The sequence below is a fragment of the Crocuta crocuta genome, unplaced genomic scaffold, assembly GCF_008692635.1.
Source record: "Crocuta crocuta isolate KB4526 unplaced genomic scaffold, BGI_CrCroc_1.0 scaffold16, whole genome shotgun sequence".
NCBI classification, from domain to species: domain Eukaryota; kingdom Metazoa; phylum Chordata; class Mammalia; order Carnivora; family Hyaenidae; genus Crocuta; species Crocuta crocuta.
In genome coordinates this window covers 6769440-6787997 of record NW_027531893.1, presented here as the reverse complement: position 1 = coordinate 6787997, position 18558 = coordinate 6769440, and the positions used below count along the sequence as shown (strand labels likewise).

The 18558-nt window shown below is 54.1% G+C and overlaps 1 long non-coding RNA gene across 1 annotated transcript in view; it reads left to right on the top strand.

Annotated features, from left to right (window-relative positions):
- Positions 1 to 5126: 5126 nt before the first annotated feature.
- LOC144239312 (uncharacterized) overlaps positions 5127 to 18558 on the top strand; it is a 20077-nt gene continuing 6645 nt past the window's right edge. Inside the window, exons 1-2 of the long non-coding RNA XR_013337382.1 lie at positions 5127 to 5218; positions 5372 to 5512. This is a non-coding gene — a long non-coding RNA (uncharacterized LOC144239312). The remainder of the gene's footprint in view (positions 5219 to 5371; positions 5513 to 18558) is intronic.

Here is an 18558-nt window from a genome sequence, read left to right as displayed (position 1 = left end):
AGAAAGAATCTGGTGAAGAAATGAAGGCTGAGCTCCACAGACCTTGAGAAATGTGGGTAGTTTGGGGTAGGCTTGGGGATGAAGGTCAAGTCGCTAGCATGGCTGCCCAGTGCCTCTCCAATTCCCTTCTCCTCCTTGCTCACTCATCTGTGGCTACAGCGTGGTAAATTCCCTCCTGCCACTGGGACTTTGCACATAACGTTTCCTCTGCCTGAAGTCTCCCTGCTCCGGTGCTGACAGCTTGACTTGCAGCTTCTACTCCTAGAGCAGGTTTTGGGACTTTTTTTTGAGTTAAAGTCTGACTCCCTCGTTAGACCATGAGGGCAGGGACCATGTCTTTCTTGCCATGGCCCAATATTTAGCCCAGAACCTGGCATAGAGCAGGGTCAAAGCCAAGATTTGCTGAGCAGGTATGAGAATGAGTGCAAATTGTAGTATGTTACAAATGGAACATAAATTAATGAATAAGTGAGGGAAACAGAGCCTTTCTTTCAAGTCCGGTGGAGCACTGGGAAAGGGTTAATGATTGTCTTTGGATGATGTGTTCTCATTGTTTCAAGAATAATCAAGAGTTCCTGGCCTTGAAGACGGGGAGATGGGTGTCAAATGCCAGCCCAGAATGCTACCAGGATGCTCTGTGCTCCTGGGACAGGTGTCCTAACCTCTCTGAGCCTCAGTTTCCACATCTATCAAACAGACGTCAGAACCGCAAGGGGGTGTGGTCAGAATTCTATAAACAAGCTGGCTGAAAAAGTTGGCCTTACCTGGGGCCTCACACGGTGCCTGGTTGTTGTGAGATCTCTGTGATGTACGGAAGTGCTGGTCACATAGTAGGTGCTCAGTAAGCACTAGTCTTCACTCTTCCCTCCAGACTCTTTTAGATGCGGTTCCATCTGTGGAGTACTGACCCTTTGCCGGGCTGGGTGCTGGTGTTTAGCCTGCCTGTCACATCTCTGGGCAAACTGGCCCGCTAGCTATCGTCGGCATCCGGTCGGCTTCTTTGTGAAACGGAGTAACACCAACAGCCCTGTGTGCTCCTGCATTTTGAGACACAGGCACAGCTCACATCCAGAGTCTGTTCATCTGTTCACTCTCAGACCCAGGTCTAAGCCCCAGCTTCACGGCCACGTAGGTGGGCAGCCTTTATGGTGAGGATGGCATGGGGGGTGCATTTGAAGAGCCTCGGGGTGCCTGTGCTCCGTAAGTCTGCCTTCAGTAGGAGCTGCTGTTACACCGTGACCTCACCCAGGAAAGAGTGCAGGGTGCGCTTTCAGACCGCGTGCTCACTGCACACCATCGCCAGGCACAGCCTTTCTCAGACTCCCTTTATCCCCAGAAAGATTTTTGAATCTCTGCCAAGCTCTTTGGTTATGGGAAGATGTTCCTTTCCTTCGAGGGCCTGCCGCTGAGGTCATAGAGGAGACAGGACACTTGTCAAAGCAGCCGTGTTCTCCGAGTCAGCCTCCTGGACGAATCTCCGTGGCAGCGTCTGGGGAAGGACTCCTGAGTTTTTTCCTGCAAGAAAACCCAAGCAGGCCGACCACTCCAGCGCCCGGGGGAAGCCCACCTTGCTCGATGTTTCGTCTTCCAGATCAGCTCCTGGGATGACATGGGTTTGGCTGCTTGNCGTACCGTGTCGAAAAACAGAGCCCCGATCTAGCTGCCTCAGCCCGGAGTCTTTTGGTGAAATGTCAATCACCTGTGGAACCGAAAAGTTCAAGGGTGCTGGGATCCAGAGAGCTCAACTCCGGGTCTTTCTTCTCCTCTGTTTTCTCTTCGTGTCTTCTGTTGGGCTCCTGACTTCAGTAAGTCCCCTCCCGCGTTAGCAACCGTGGCGGAAGGAGCCTCTCTGCTTCCCAAATGTCTGCAAAAACTTCCAAAGAGGCTTCTCGTTGGGCCAGATTGGATCACAAGCCCAGGCCTAGCCAGTCATCGTGGCCAAGGGGGCGGGATGCGCTGACTGGCCGGGCGGAGACGGGCCGCTGGGAGCTCGGGGGATGAGGAGGGTCAGTCCCATCACCGAGGAGGGCCCCCGCCTTACCAGCTGTGTGCCTTCTGGCAGGTCCCCCGGGGCCATGAATGGGCTGCTCTGAGGTGGAAGGAAATCACAGAAGCAAAGCAGCATAAATGACACCACGCGTAGTCGGAGCTCAAGTAATGTCTCCTCGCCCTGCTCTAAGTCACACTGCCTCCCCGAGCCTCAGGCTTCTCATCTGTAAAATGGAGCTAATCACTTGCGACTTGTTTATTTACTTCATCCATATGTATTTCCCTCCTCCTTGCACTGGGCTAGATGCTGGGGCTAGAGCGTGATGACACAGGTGTGTCTCACACACAGCTTAGGGTCTTGCGCAGGAGGCAGATAATAAACACACGGACCAAGGAATAAATAAACGTAAGCTAGTTTCAAACAGTAGTAGGTGAAACCGAGGGAATGAAACAGGGTCGCCTTTCAGTGGAGTGAAGGACTGTGAGAAAAACAGCCGATCTTTATGGAACAGTCACTGCGTGCCGGACGCTGTGCAGAGTGCTTTGCACATATCACCTCACTCAATTCACAACTGTCTCACGAGGCAGGAACTTTTATTTTCACCCTCACTTTTCAAATGAGGAAACTGAAGCACAGAGAGGTTAGGTAAGTTATCAAACTTTGCATAGTAATGGGTAGGTCTGGGATTTGAATCCAGGCAGTTGCTACCCTTTGAGAATGAGACTTCATTCCCATGCCACGTGGGTGTGCTAAGCCCAGGGCCATTGGAGGCCAGAAGAGAAGCTCCTCGCCTGTTTCCTGGATTCAGAGTTCCCCGTCCTATGCTGCCTCTTCCCACAAGGAATCGGAGACCTAGATTTCCAGGAGGCTTAGCATGAGCAGAGCTGTGCGGTGGGATTGAGGGTAGGGAGTTCCAGAGACAGCCGGAAGGCCCGTGTTTCTAGAAGCAGCATAGAAAGTGGTTCTTTTTTCTTCTTCTTTATTTATTAAAAAAGTTTTTAATGTTCATTTATTTTTGAGAGTGAGACAGAGCGTGAGCAGGGGAAGGGCAGAGAAAGAGACACAGAATCCGAAGCAGCTCCAGGCTCTGAGCTGTCAGCACAGAGCCCGATGAGGGGCTTGAACCCGCAGACTGCAAGATCATGACCTGAGCCGAAATCGGACGCTCAACCGACTGAGCCACCCAGGCGCCCCAGAAGCAGATACATTTCTAAGGAGAACGGAACTCAGAATCAGTATTCATGCCTGACGTCCGTGGGTCTGGAAATAGCCAAGAGTACGACACGCGCACATACACACTCACACACACACACTCATAGACACACACTCACACCTCACTAGAAGCTAAGCCAAACTTGAGCAGGAGATTTCAGAACTCTCCCCCCGGGAAGCCTGTTCTCACCCAGACATTTAATTGAACGTGTACATCAAGTCAGCTTGCGGCGCGCCTGGGGAAACTCTCACACGGTGCCGCCGGGCTGAACTCGCTCCAGGAAACCTCATTAATTTCTAAATGAGAAAGCATTTCATTTCCCAGCCATAGTCTGGAGGCAGTGCCATTCACGGGCACAGATCGACCAGGCTCTGGCCCAAGACTCTTCCTCAAGGAAGGAAGGATGGAAGGAGGGAGGGAGCTCGGTCTTGTTTCCTGGACTCGCCCAGGTCGGGAGCGTTTAGAAGGGTGAAGAGAAAGTGATCTGGTCATGGTGGGTGTCGGACTGGATGACTATCTCCATCAATGTTATTACTGGCAAGGTCATGGTCTATCTAGTACTTATGCTACAGGACACGGTACCGTACCCTTCACGCCTGCCTGCGCTGCCCCGTCGTTTTTACGCACACCATCCGAATCGGAGTACTGTGAGCCACGAATTACTGCCTCCTTCCCTGAGGAGGAGGTGGGGCTCCGCGGAGGTTAGGGACGTGCCCGTGGCCTCAGAGTCAGAGCCTGAATTCAAATGCGGAGTATCTGCTGAGGTACATAGTTTTAACCACTGTGAGGTCACCTCTGAAGCTTCTTGTTTTCTTTTTTTATTTCTTAGAAACTTCCCTATGTTCTTGCTTTAGAGAAACACCATCTAGCTCTCCATTAATTAGTTCAGTCAACAACCGGTTAGGCACTCACCGTCTCTTGAGAACCCATCAGGGATACGATCGTGCAAGATGAACTTGTGCAAGGAACCCACAGCTTAACTGGTGACACAGAAGAGTGAGTGAGAGGACTTCAGCATTAAGTAACACATGCCAGGATAGCGTGACTGTGGGGAGCCGAGGGGGCACAGAGCAGACTGTGGACATAGATGTAAGGAAAGACTTTGTACAAGAAATGAGCTTAGCGTGCTCTGAAGAGCGAGAATGAAGTATTTATTTTCATACTTTCCTTGCTGCCAAAAGGATTAAAGGAGGCTTAGCGCCCAGCTCGTGATAAATGGTTAATAAATATTTGGTAAATGAATGACCTGTGAAAAAGAACTTTGCAACTCTTTCCCTTTTTCCTTTGGCTGCCAGGAAGCGCAGAGCCAAAATGGTGGCGAATGATTAGGTCTTGGGATCCTGAGATGCCAGGTGTCCCCCACGTGTCCCGGCCTCCGCCCCCCCCCCCCNGTCTGTCAGCTTCGTCACTGTCTGGTCCCTTGGCCGCTGAGCCTACTCACTAGGAGGCGCCCGCCCGGAGTCTGTGCTCAGCACACGCGCTGAGCGAGCGAACACGGCGATGCCGGCCGGCAGGGGGCGCTAGGACGGCCGCTCGTGCCACCGGGGGGCTCGGTCGGACTTCGGCTCAGCTCCTCGTCTCTTGGTTCTTGGGTTCGAGCCCCGCGTTGGGCTCCTCACCGGAGGCGTGGAGCCTGCTTGGGATTCTCTCTCCCTCTCTCTCCGCCCCTCCCCCTCAAAATAGAGAAACTTAGAAACAATTATAGGCAAAATAAATAAAATTTTAAAAATGTCAGTTTCGGGGGTACAACACAGGGATCCGAGGATCCTGCGCCTCAGACGCAGTGCTCATCCCGACAGGCACAGTCCCCGTCTGTCCCCACACGACGCTGTCACAGCGCTGGCTGCAGCCCCCGCGCGGTGACTCCTTTATGTCACACCTTTATGTGACGTCACCCGTTCCCCGCCCCCCCTTTTTCGGGCGGCCGCCAGTTCTGGGCACGAGAGTGTCTGTTTTCGGTTTTCTCGTTCGCTTGTTTTGTGCTTTAGATTCTGCGCATCAGTGACCCCGGCGGCGTGAGTCCCTCTCCCATCATGTCTACGGGGGCCACTCCTCAGCCGTGGGGGGGGNGCCGCCTTCCCCTCCCTGCAGCCGGGCTGGGCCGTGGGCGGCGCCCGGGGTTTGCTGACCGGCCGCGGGGCGGTGACCCCTGCCCCCTGTCTCCCCAGCCATGCACGGGACCTTCGTGATCCTGCTGCCGCTCAGCCTGCTCCTGATGGTTTTCGGGGGGATGGCGGGGTGTCTGAGCTTCCTGCTCCGCGTGCCCGTCCTGCTGCTGCTGCTGGCGGGGGCCGTCTTCCTCCTTGGAGGTAGGTGCCNCCGGAACGCACAGCCGCGGGGGTCGGGGGGACGGACAAGGGCCGAGCGGGCTCACAAATGCGGAGCTGCGCCGGGCAGTGACGGAGGGCTGGGGGTGCTGTGAAGCCNGCCCTGTCCGTGTGTCCCGCCCACGTGTGTCCGCGGGGTGCAGAGCCCGTGTCACCTGCAATGACAAAAACAGCGCCTGCACTGTAACCAGAGCTCTGCAGCCTCCGTGGTCTCCTCTCCCTTCATTTCAATCCTCGCCCCACCCCGCCCGCTGGATCAGCCCCCCTTCTTTGCTGAGGACTCGGGGGGGGGGTTCCTCTCCCCGGGGCTGGCCCAGCGCGCCGGCCGCAGAGCCTGCACCCCGGCGGGAGGGCAGCTGTCCCCGGGGCCCAGCCAGGTGCTCCCGCCCGGCCCGGGTCCTGGAGTCAGACGCGCAGGGCCTACTCGGAGCAGAGGTTCTCAGGGATCCGGGCTCTGCGCTGAAACCTCAGGGCAGAAACGTCGTCCCCGACCCCCCGGGCGCCGGGGCGCTGGCCCCCTTGTGGGTCACTTCACCGTTGTCGTGGGAGAACCACCGACTCGCTCTCGGGTGGCCGGGGGAGCGCTCAGCAGGCTGGGGGTTCACAGGAAGGGGGAGTTGGCGGGCGGCCGGAGGGGGAAGAATGACCCGCACGCACGTTCACACTCGGTGGGGAGCCGTGGCCTCAAAGACACAGGAACAACTCGCGGACTGTGTCCTGACTTAGTCTGCGCTCCCAGTGCCCGGGGTAGGGGCGGTTTCCACGTGAGGGTGTTGACTGAGCCCGCTCCCTGGCCGCAGGCCCACGGGGGCGAAGGCCACACGCGCTGGGCTCTGGGCTCCAGCACATCTCGGTCCTCGCTGGAGATTAAGCACCGAGCAGGCCCCTGAGGCAGTGCCGCACCCTAAGGCGCCTCCAGCAGGGAGTCTCCCCCCCACCCCCTCACGTGGGCTTCTCCCCAAGGTGTGATGTCCCCCACGGGTGGGGCCCTGGCGACACTCTGCCGGCTCTCGTTCATCGACACAGCAGTAGCTGCGTGTGGCCTTAGTGGGTCTGGGGATGGTGCCACCTGCTCGGCCCTGTTGGCATCGAGGGCTCCCCGGGAAGACTGGCTCCCGTGGGGAAACGAGTCTGGGGGTGACGCGGGCCCGTTCAGTGAACGCGGTGGGGGTAGGTCTGAGACGTGAACTGAAAGGTCCCCATGGGGTTAGCTGATGGGGCGACCTTCAGGGACCCCTTGCGTCCCTGCCCCCGCCCCCAGAACATTCCATCCCTCCTTTCATCCCGGTATTCCGGCCCATGGGAATGGGGGTGTCCACACTGTCCACATATCCGAGTCCCCTGGGGCGGCTCTGCTCACACCGACTGTGTGACACTCTTCGGGGTGTCCAAACCCACGTGGCGGGTGCCCTCCCCAGGGGCTGAGTGAGTCGGTCAGGGGCCCTGGCGGCCCGAGAATTCGCACTGCTGACCAGCCCCCGGGTGATGTGGACACTGTGTGTCCAGGATCGCTCTGTGTGACACAGATCTGGAGGGCGTGCTGAGTGGCAGGGGTGAGTGCCACCTTCCTGCGCGTCAGAATCCCCCGGCGTCTTTAAGAAGCCCTGAGCCCTGGGCTGCGTCCTGGCTGTGACGGTACCTAGGGCTGGAGAACTCTCTGGATGATTCCAGTGCACAGGCTTTGAACCTGTTCTTGCAAGATCAAGAAAGTCCCTAGGTAAGTGCTGAAGGATGGGGGCCATAAGATGACAATTCCATTGTCAACATCGTGATGCCATTGTCCTCACCGTGACACCATCACCCCTGCCACGACATCACCATCCTTGTATGACATCACTTCACGATGACCTCCCCTGCTCACCACGGCACGAGCGTCATCACAGCTGACACTCACCGAGGACTTATGCACCGGCACTGTTCTACATGCCGTCAGTCAGTCACTCAACAAACACTGGGGGCCCTCGCCCTCTGAGCTGCCGCATGATTGAGGAGGGAGGCGTGCAAAACAGGTGATCAGTGGTGAGGACTATGGAGACAAGCGAGGCTGGGTACAGAAGAGGAAACTGAGGCACAGACAGCCTAAGTTAACTGGCCCGGGGGCACAAACAGAAAGGGATGGAAATGAGACCTGCCTGATTCCAGGATGACTGCTGTCTGCTGGTGGCCTCAGGACATTGCCGCTGCCTCCCCTCTTAGTCTGGAAAAGTGCAAACTGAGCGGAGAGCTCACAGGGCCCTACGGGAAGAGGGAGCGAGCCGAGATGCAAAATCAGTTACGTAAGCACGGAGACAAACGAAAAATTTTCTCAAAGGGAGGGAAACCATGCTAGTGAGACCGCGGTCTTTGCTGCCACCTGGTGGTTATGTTGTGGAACTGCATCCAGGGAGGGACCTGATTCTCTCCGCTGGGGCGATTCACCATCTCCTGCCCACCTTGGACACTGGCAATGGCCACAGACATTTTTGGTTGTCACAGCTGGGGATGAGTGCCCCTGGCATCCAGTGGCCAGAGGCCAGGGACGCGGCTAAGCATCCTTCAGTGCACGGGGCAGCCCCCACGGCGGAGAATTACCTCGTCCCACGTGTCAGGTGTGCTGAGCTTGAGGAACCCGCTACGGGCACAGAAATGAGTCGTCACAACAGAAAGCACGTGTGTTCTCAAGGAACTAGTTGGAAAGAATCTCATCCATTCTGTAAACACTTGCCCAGCTCCTACGATGTGTCAAGAACTGTTCGTGGGGCCTGGGGACACATGATTGCAGGTGAATGACAAGATCCCTGGCCTGACTGGCTTACATGGAAATGGACGACACACACACGAACCAAGGATACACACGAGAAATTCAGGTAGTATTAGGGTTATGAAGAAAATAAAGCAGGGTCATGAGCTAGGGGGTGGCCAAGAATGAAGTTACTCTAGGAAGGACGCCCAGAAGGGCCTTCGGGACGAGGTGGTGCTGAGACCTAAGCGAGGAAGCTGCCATGTGGGGAAACGGCGACCAGGCAGGTGACAGCAAGTGCAAAGGCTCTGAGGTGGAAACACGCTCATGTGTTTGAAGGGAAGGAAGAAGGAGCGTGGAGGGGGGGTGTAGGAGGTGACTGGGGGCAGGAGCTATGTAGGCAGAGGGGATGAAGAGGAGGGGGGGAGGGGGCCCACAGCGAGGAGGTGCCGATGATAAGTGGGCTTTGCGATTCCATTCTGTCTGGTTCTGTCCTGCCCTATTCCATTCCATCCTGAGTCTATTTTGAGGCAATGAGACCTTTCTAGGTGAGGGAGTGCACAGGCCCCACGCCTGTGGTTCTCAGCCCCACCTCCACATCAGCACCATCCAGGGACGCAGGGAAACCACATTTCTAACACCTGGGCCTCGGACTTCTCACCCTGGGGAGCCCGGAAGCGGGCAGCACAGGCATCGGCAGCCCCATTTTGCAGATGGGGAGCCTCAGGAGCAGAGAAGCACGTGCCTGGGGGTACTGCGCAGGTGACGGATCCAGGGTGAGTCGAGACCCCGCCCCAGCGTCATCACCCCTCCCTCCCTCCCTCCGACACCGGGCTTCTCACCCCCGTCCTCCCTTCAACACCGTCGATCCACTTACAGTAAAACGGGGAGCGATCCACGGGCTCTGCTTCACCCCAAGTGAATTTCCACTGTCATGTCCCCAGCACATGACACCCAACCACTGGGTCACGGGTGTTAGGTCTCCATGAAGGTTGGAGGCAGACTGGTCATCTCTGCCTGGTTACAACAGCCCGTGCTTTGTCAAATAGTTATGGGCTAGGTCCCCTCTGGATCACGTGGAGCATGTGTGTGTGTGGGGTGGAGGCGGGAGACACGGAAACACACATGCACACTCACGCGCACGCGCAGGTGCACACAGGAGCACATGCACTCTCATGCACGGAGGACACCTGAGAATTGCAGAAACACAGTGACAGAGACAGACAGAGGGGTGGGGAGAAGGCCGTGGAGGAGATGGAGCTGACGCGGAGACGGGCAGGAGAGACCCCCCTGCAGAGACAGGAGCGGCAGGAAAAACAGAAGCGAGACAGCGAGAAACCAGAAATGTAGGGGCACTGGTGGTGGAAGACAGGGCCCTGGGTCCCCGCAGAGCAGGGGACAGCCGGCGGGTTGGGCACTTGGATCAGGCTGACAGATGGCATCCGCCTGTGCTCAGCTGGAGGTCACTGTCGTCTGCCCTGGGCTTCTCCTGGCAGCTCCCTGGAATTCCCTTGAGGATGAGTCACCCGGCACGCGAGCCTCCTTCCCGGGCAGAGCGCTGGGTACCTTCTTCAAATGACACACCCTCATGTGATGGTGGGGCCCAAACACTCGAAGGAAGATTCACAGGCGGCACACGAACAGGGTCAAACCCTTCACATTTGTCCCTAGGGGAGCGCCTCGCCTGTCCCACCCGGGTTCTGGCCCTGGCGGGCCGCCTGCTGGACCCACGCTTCCTCTGGGGGTATTTGGGCTGAGAATGTCCTTCCTGTTTCCATCACACCTTAGGGCTTCCTTCTGAGATCTGGGTTGAGCTGTTGGATCTTTTCGGAGCAAGAGTTGGGGGTGCTGGTCACTTGCTCACAGATGAATAAACTGAGGCACAGAGAAAGGGAATAATTCACTCAGATTCACAAATCAAGGTATCAGATATCAGAACTAGGACCAAATCCCATCCCAGGGGCATTTTTCTGCTCTAGACCCTGGACAGTTTGGCAGTTCACAGATTGATTCAGATCTGTCTTCTATCTGTCTATCTATCTATCTATCTATCTATCTATCTATCTATCTATCTATCCATCCATCCATCCACCCATCCTATCATACCTACCTAAGTACTTAATCCATCCCATCTATCTGTCCATTCTATCTATCTATCTATCTATCTATCTATCTATCTATCTATCCATCCATCTATCCATCCATCCATCCATCTAAATATATTATTCATTATTTTTCTTCTCGAATGTGACATATGTTCATTGTAGAAAATCCCATAGTTCCACACTCAGGATGACACCTCTTAAAATTTTGGTGCATTTTTTTCTGGTCTCTATATCCACCTAGGTATTGTTGATAAAGACACACATGCACAAACATAGTTAACGAACCAGGTAGTTTCTCTAATTCTTCCAGCACCTGTGTGTTCCTTTCAGGCACGTCTTTAAGTTTCACTGAGGAATGTGCTTCTATAAACAAGGCCACCATCGGCCCATGTAAGCCCCGGCTCATAAGGAACCTTTGTGTAAATTAGCAAAAGGCGCCCCTCCAGGTAGGGACACTTGACTTCGCAGGTGGGAACAAGAAAGGTCCTTCTGCGAACCAGCCCTGCCCCAGAGCACGTAGTCTGGTGAGCAGGTGCAGTTCAGAATTCACCCTCACCCTGGCTGTCTGGAGGGGTGCCTTGGGCAGTGCCCAACCTGCCCAACCATACGTGATGACCCGGTGCACAAAAGCGTTCTTGAACAATGCAGGCATTTCCGAGATGGGTATTAATCAAAGGTTCATGCAAGATGCATGCAAATTAGGAAATTCTAGTTGGCTCTAGAAGTAGAGCCCACACAGTTTGATTCCAGAGTTATTTTTTAAATCTCTCTTCCAAGTGAATTGCCAATTCTGTCTCCCTTGTATCTAGCAATGTACTTGGCCTAGAGGAGATGTTCTGTATTTATAAAATGGAAATGACACACATAGTGCAGTGGTTTTAAAATACATCTGCAGATTCTCTGACCCTCCCCCTAGAAAAGGTGGGGTCTGATTCCTCTTCTCTTGACCGTGGGCTGGCCTTTGTGATCTGCCTCTACCCAACAGGTGCCAGCAGTGTGGCTGCCCGACCTCTGAGGCTAGGCTGTAAGAGGCGACACGGCTTCCGTCTGGATCCCCGCCCTTGGGGACCGCGAGTCACCGTGGCGTGAGGGAGCCCAAGCAGCCTCACGGAGAGGCCACGCTGACCACCGCCCGCGGGACGTGGGAGTGAGCAGCTTTCACATGATTCCAGAACCCACCTTCAGGCTGCCCCCGCTGAGGCTGAGCAGAGAGAGAGACTCAATGTCGGCACCAAGCCTCCCTGCTGGGAGATTTGCGAGCACAGTGAACGTCAGGACTGTGCTAAGCCCCTCAGCCTTGGGGAGGGTAAACAGAGTTAGGCTGTGGAATAGGACATTTACCATTTACCGCCTGCTCTGGGCCACGCCATTAGCCTTTATGTGCTGATGGATTTTGCCACAAGCGTCTATGACCTGAGGACTTCTCTGGTCCCAGGAGTCTGCCTGGTAATAGCCGCCCCAGGGTTCGCTCGCCTCCCGGCCTCTAGGTGGGGCAGCCTTCGGTGTGTCTGATGACAGACTGCACGGGCGGAATGGGGACCGCAGCAACCCAAAAGTGGTCTTGGAGGAGAACCAGTTCAAATGAGGAGAATACCACTTACGTTTCATTCGCAAAGTGCTGTCCCGTCTGCAAATCCCTTTCCAGCCGGGATCTCAGACGCCTGGAGCACAGGAGGGGAGGAGGAGAGGCTTGATGGGGGACCTGGTGGCAGAACGGGCTTGGCCCCCACCGGCTGGTCCACTAAACCCTGGCCACCGACGCCCTCAGGAGGGACCACCTGTCACGGTTTTTCCGGAACTCCGATTTCAAAGGATTCTGCAGTGATGCCCATCGAGTCACAGGTCTCGGTTTGGAAAGCGGCATCAGCGAGCGGATGCCCCGGGGTCAGCTCAGCGCCTCCAGCCCGGAGGGATGAAACAGCAGCCGTCAGCACCCCTGCGGCTCCCAGGCCCTCTGCATCCTGGCCCTGGGCTAGGGAAGGGTCAGCCACAAAGGAGACGACACGAAGGCGGAAGAAAACCTGGTGGGAAGCGGGAGCCTCAGCCGGATTAGCAAGTGACCAGCATGGAGTCATCAAAGGGCCTGGATGAAAGGCTGGAGATCACTCAGGGAGAGTTTAAACACAGGCAGCTTAAGTGGTAACAGGCCCAAAGTGCGGGATCAAAGAGGCTTCAGAACCACAGCTCAGTCTGCCCGGGAGCTGCTCACGCCCATGCATCCCGCGGATCGGGCTGGAGGAGGGCGGGGAGGGCGCGCTCACCCAGCAAGGCCGGGGCTCCGACTGCAGAGCTCGGGGAGCACGTGGGACGGTTCGTAAGAGCCACTGGCTTCTTTTCCTTTGTATCTGGGAAGAGGTATAGGCTCCCAGGAACTTGGGAAAAGAAAAAAAAGGACGCAGCATCCCCTCAACTTTACTGGAAGCTTCCGTAGGGGTGACATCCCATGTAGCTGTACAGACTGCAGACCTACTGTGTGTGTGTGTGTGTGTGTGTGTGTGCAGCTCTGTGCAATTTTCTCCCACATATAGACTCACGCACCCACCACTATAGCCGAGATACAGAATTCTCCATCCCCGCGGAGGAGCCCCCTTCTGTCACCCAGCTGTGGCTGTGCGCCCAGGGCCACCCAGGACGGGTGCCTGGCCGCCACGTGTGCGTTCTCTGTCTCAGAGTTTTGTCATTTTGAGAACATTACACAGGAGGAATTCCACAGCAGGTACTGGCTGGGGACTGGCCTCTCTTCCCTCAGCAAGACCACATGTGGGGCTCCGCCCCCGGGTGCACCAACACTGGAACTTTCCACATGCAGGCGGTGTTCTAGGGCAGGGGTGGGGCGCGATTTATCCCCCCTGCCCCCCCGCCCCCAGGATGTTTGCGTGGTTCTAGATTTTAGCAGTTACAACCGTTTTTCTCACTGAGTGGTACGTGGGTCTTCATGCGGGAGGCCCCATATCTGTTTAGTGGACTGTTATCCAAGGAAACTGGGAATCGTGCAGCTCACACGGTTTCCCTCTTTGCTTTGGCCACTAGGAAGGCCTTGGCTTTTTACGCTTTTTTTTTTAATTTAAATTTTTAATTTTTAAAAATGTATTTGTTTTTGAGAGAGAGACAGACAGAGTGAGAGCAGGGGAGGGGCAGAGAGAGAGGGAGACACAGAATCTGAAGCAGCTCCAGGCTCTGAGCTGGTTGTCAGCACAGAGCCTGACATGGGGCTCGAACTCACAAACCATGAGATCATGACCTGAGCTACAGTTGGGCACTTAACCGACTGAGCCACCCAGGCGCCTGTGTATACTGTGTATATATATATATGTGTATATATATATGTGTGTGTATATATATATATATATATACACACACACACACACACACATACATACAGAGGATCTTTGTTCACTTCCTGATGGGCGGGACAATGAATAAAAGATGCAGGTAAGATTTTATCTTTACTCAGAAAATTGACTCTTGGCTATGGCCATTGGTTTGTGGTTCTGCAAAGGGCCCTGGTACAGAAGCAGATATATTTATACCTATATTTATATCTGAATCTTTATCTGTGTCTGTGTCTGTATCTATATCTATATCTATATCTATATTTGTATCTATACCTATATCTGTGTCTGTATCTGTATTTATACCTATATCCTGTATCTGTATCTGTGTCTATATCTGTATCTATACCTGTGTCTGTATCTGCATTTGTATCTATATCTGTTTCTATCTCTGTCTAGGTATCTATGCAGTATACATTCAAAATTTCATGGGTTANTGAGGGTGGAAATGAGGAAGAAGAGTCACAGAAGGTGACAGTGAATAAAAGGCCGTGAAGCACGGCCGTCCGGCTGCACGGGTCTAAGGGGCAGGCGCTGGGGGGGGTGCAGGTTTTGCCCCCAGGACACACTCTAAGTGTCACTGGCGCTGGAGGAGTGGGTGTTAAAATTGCCAGCGTTTGCNGGAGTCAGTTTGGTTTAGACGTTTAGACTTGTGGCCTTACAATTACAATGTCATGGGTGAGGGTGGAAATGAGGAAGAAGAGTCACAGAAGGTGACAGTGAATAAAAGGCCGTGAAGCACGGCCATCCGGCTGCACGGGTCTAAGGGGCAGGCGCTGGGGGGGTGCAGGTTTTGCCCCCAGGACACCCTCTTAAGTGTCACTGGCGCTGGAGGAGTGGGTGTTAAAATTGCCAGCGTTTGCTGTGGGTTGGGCATACGGCCAAGCCCTTCAAATGCGTCTTTTCACACTACGACGCTGAGAGGCAGACGCTCACACTGTGCCCTTTTTACAAAGGGGGAGGGGGAGGGGCAGAGAGGGGAAGGCGCTTGCACAGTCAGGGTCCCGCTGCTGCTAAGCGCGGGGGCTCGGCTCAGACTCGGGACGTCTGACTGACTCAGAAAGACCAGGGTTTTCTGGGGGTCGTGCTTGCAGCAGCTCCGGGACTGCGGGGCCTGCATCTCCCTTTCCTCATGAAATTGAAAAATTCTGGCCAAATGTTCTGGCCAGAGTCTCATTCCTGGGGTTTGTCTTACCCAGACCAGGAATTGTTTCCATGGCTCCAGCAGGGCCAGATGTTGGAGGTGAAAAGAGCGAGCCACAGGCCCAGCAAAGGGAATACGGGTCCCCCACGCCCGGCGATTAGGAGGGGATCCTCAGCTGTGAGCGTGCCCCTCGGCTTCCTGAAGGAAGTCTATCTTGCTAATTACGTAACCGTGACTGTGGCCTTGACTGTGGCCTGCCGCTGCTGCAGCTTCACCCCTAAGGCCACGCAAGGGCCTGCCTGGGACAATGATGCCACGACCCTTCCTGACCAGGAAGGAAAGCAGCGGGACAAGGAACGGCTCCGCCACGGGGCAGGATCTGGTCCAGAGCTCCCGTCGGGTCCACGTAAAGGAAGCCCGGCGAGTTCTGTCTTTCCTTACTCCCCGTCCTCCACAGAGCTGCTGGGACGCTGTGTTTAATGCCCAGATCAGGGGGTGTCCCAGCTCACCAGTTCCTAGGGGGTCAGGGGGTGTCCCAGCTCACCAGTTCCTAGGGGGTCGGGGGAGTCCCAGCTCACCAGTTCCTAGGGGGTCAGGGGGTGTCCCAGCTCACCAGTTCCTAGGGGGTCAGGGGGTGTCCCAGATCACCAGTTCCTAGGGGGCTCCCTCTAGCCTACAGCACCTGCTACTATCACCGAGATCACACAGTCCTTTTACCTAATTATGGAATACATACGTGACCTGAGAATACATACATGCGGCAACTATTGTATGCAGACTGCATAAATACCCTATTGGGTCTTTTCATGAAATGCTCACGTCTCCCCAAGGTTCAGCTGGCTGTGGCTTCCTTCTGGGTCCTTCAGCTACCTGGAAATAAACAAAGACCAACCAAATGAGAACAGGCAAAGGCTATTTATTCAGAGTTTGCCAAGACGCAGGCAGCGGGGGCTGACTCCCCTGCATGCTGGCCGAGGCGCCGAGGCCGGCAGAGAAGGAGAGCCGTGGGAGGCATAAGGGAGGGTTGGCTCGGGGAGGCTGGCTGTGGACTCACTGGAAGTAGAGACGTCTTATGGGATTGGTTAGGGGTGTGTGTTTGGCTTTCTCCGGTTGGTCCCCAGTTGGCAGAAGGGACAAAAATGGGGGGAGCTGGCAGTGATTGATGGAATCCTGCTCATTTGGAGCCCACTGTTAACAAAAGTCTGGCTTTCTGGACTGGTTGCTAGAGACAGTGGCTTTGCTTCCTACAGTCTGACTTTCAGAAAGCAGCCCGGCCTCCTGGGCTGGCGTTAGTGTAGACAGTGGGTTGGTTTCCTGGGCTGGTGGCTGCAGAGGGTGGGTCACAATTCTATCTTCTACATCCGGTCTGGCCACTGTCTGTTCGCATGTTCAGTTTCTCATAGCGAATACGTAACTATACCAAGTCGTGGCTCTCACGTGAAAAATATTTACACGTGATGACAGGTGATGGAGGGGGAGGGGTTATGAGGATCAAACCGGCTTGAAATGAGTTGAGAATGTGTGGGACCATCCATCTTAGACGTCACGCAGGTGTCAGAGTCCTGCGTTATTTCTAGACATTTATTCCCCCATCTGATTCTTTTTCTTTTTTAATATTAATGTTTTTTACTTATTTCTGAGAGAGAGAGAGAGACAGCATGAGCAGGGGAGGGTCAGAGAGAGAGGGAGACACAGAATCCAAAACAGGCTCCAGGCTCTGAGCTGTCAGCACAGAGCCCGACGCAGGGCTCGAACCCACAAACCATGAGATCATGACCTGAGCCGAAGTCGGATGCTTAACTGACTGAGCCATCCAGGTGCCCCTGATTATTTTTCTATATTGTGAGCATTTCTCCATGAAGCCAAGGGTTGGGAAAGTTTAAGAAAGGTGAACATATGTGAGAAATCCATAAGCCCATAGACAAACTGTTCATGAAGCTGAAGAGAGTTGATGTAAATCAGTGCTTCTCAAAGTGTGGTCCTTGGACCAGCTGGGTCAGCATGGGTGCGGAATTTGTTAGAAATGAAAATTCTCGGGCCCCACCCCAGACCCACTGAATCAAAAACTCCCGTTGCTGGGAGTATGGCCCAGCAATCTGATTTACTCAGCCCCCGGGGTGTGCCGTTGAAGACACCCAAGTAGACAGACCCCTCAGCCTGTAACCTGACAACAATAGATTATTGTCTGAGAACACTGAGGACCGAGAAAAACAATCAGAAAAAGAAGAGAAGGGTGTGGAAGGACGTGGGGCAGAGACCATGCTTCAATGCCGAGCCTCACAACCCAAGATGTTGGGGAGAAGAGTAACTACGCGGACTAGACAGTCATACTTTATTTACAGCAATGAGGAGAACAGCGTATGTTTCGCCGGGTGCAGCTATTTTTCAAATGTCGGTAGGTTTGATTGGGCTGAACAAAGTACAAATTAATTTAAACGCATCGCTGAACTTACCATAACTTTTGCTGTGATGGGTTTTCTCAGACAATTTGCGCTGAAACCACTACCATGAAATTTCTAAACATCGAAATGGAGTCCCCATACGCAAAACAGTTATTATAGACCAGGGGCTGCCGGATAAGCTTGAAACTTAGCAGCCAACGTCTGCCCCCAAGAGTTTCATGACCTAGCCTTCTTCTTCTTAACGCGCCGTGTGTCTACCAACCCCACATTCCACGTGTGAAGTTCCAGCCACATCAAATCACTTGACGTTCTTGAAGTTCAGAGCACCATCTTTCCAAACGGCGAACTCCTATATATCCGCTAATACCCCGCTCACATATCACGCCTTCCAGGAAACCTCTCCCCAACTTCTCCAGGAAGCCTGACGTTTCCCTTCTCCCATGGCACCCAGGACACACCTCCATCATGGCCGGTACCCTCACTAGGCTGTAATCATGTCTGCTTCGTGGGGGACAATGAGTTCCTTGAATGAAGGCACCATCTTCTTTTCTTCTTTGTATGCACAGGACCCAGCTCGATGCCTGTCTCATAGTCAGTGCTCAACAGATATTTGCTGGTTGTCTGCTGCTCATCAAAATTATGCTTGTTATGTATCTAAAAGGCATGCTTATCTGTTAAGTCCAACATAAAGCAAGTATTAGAGGGAATATCTTTTATGTAGCTTTTGCGGTTAACCTGTATGAAGTCATCTGCAATACCAGTGATGGATGAAATGAGAAAATAGGGCCAGCAAATGGAAGATAGGAAACAGCAGCAACAATAAAATCACAGAGCAGAAAAGAGAAAACTAGTGATGAGTAAATACGACATTTAATTTTGAGCCTCCTGGCAGTCTAGGGGAAAAGGGAAATAATGGGTTATAGATGTTGGTTTGGACAGTGAATCATAGTAGTTCACCTAGAGAGATAGGTGGTTTCAACCTCGAATTTACGGTGTAGGTTCCCACGTGAAGGTATGAGGAGGCGGGGTCTCTGGGGCATAAGTAGGTCGTGAGGGTGGAGCTCTCATGAATGGAATTAGTGCCTTTATAAAGGGGACCCCACAGAGCTTCCTTGGGCTCTCTCTCTGCCATGAGGATGCACTGAGAAGTCAGCAGTCTGCAGCCCCGAAGAAGGTTCTCACAGAGCCTGATCGTGCTGGTGCCCTGATCCTGGACAAGTAGCCTCCAGACCTGAGAGAACTAAGTGTCTGTGTTTTGTTTTTTTTTTAATTTTTCATGTTTATTATTTATTTTTGAAAGAGAGAGACAGACACAGCATGAGCCGG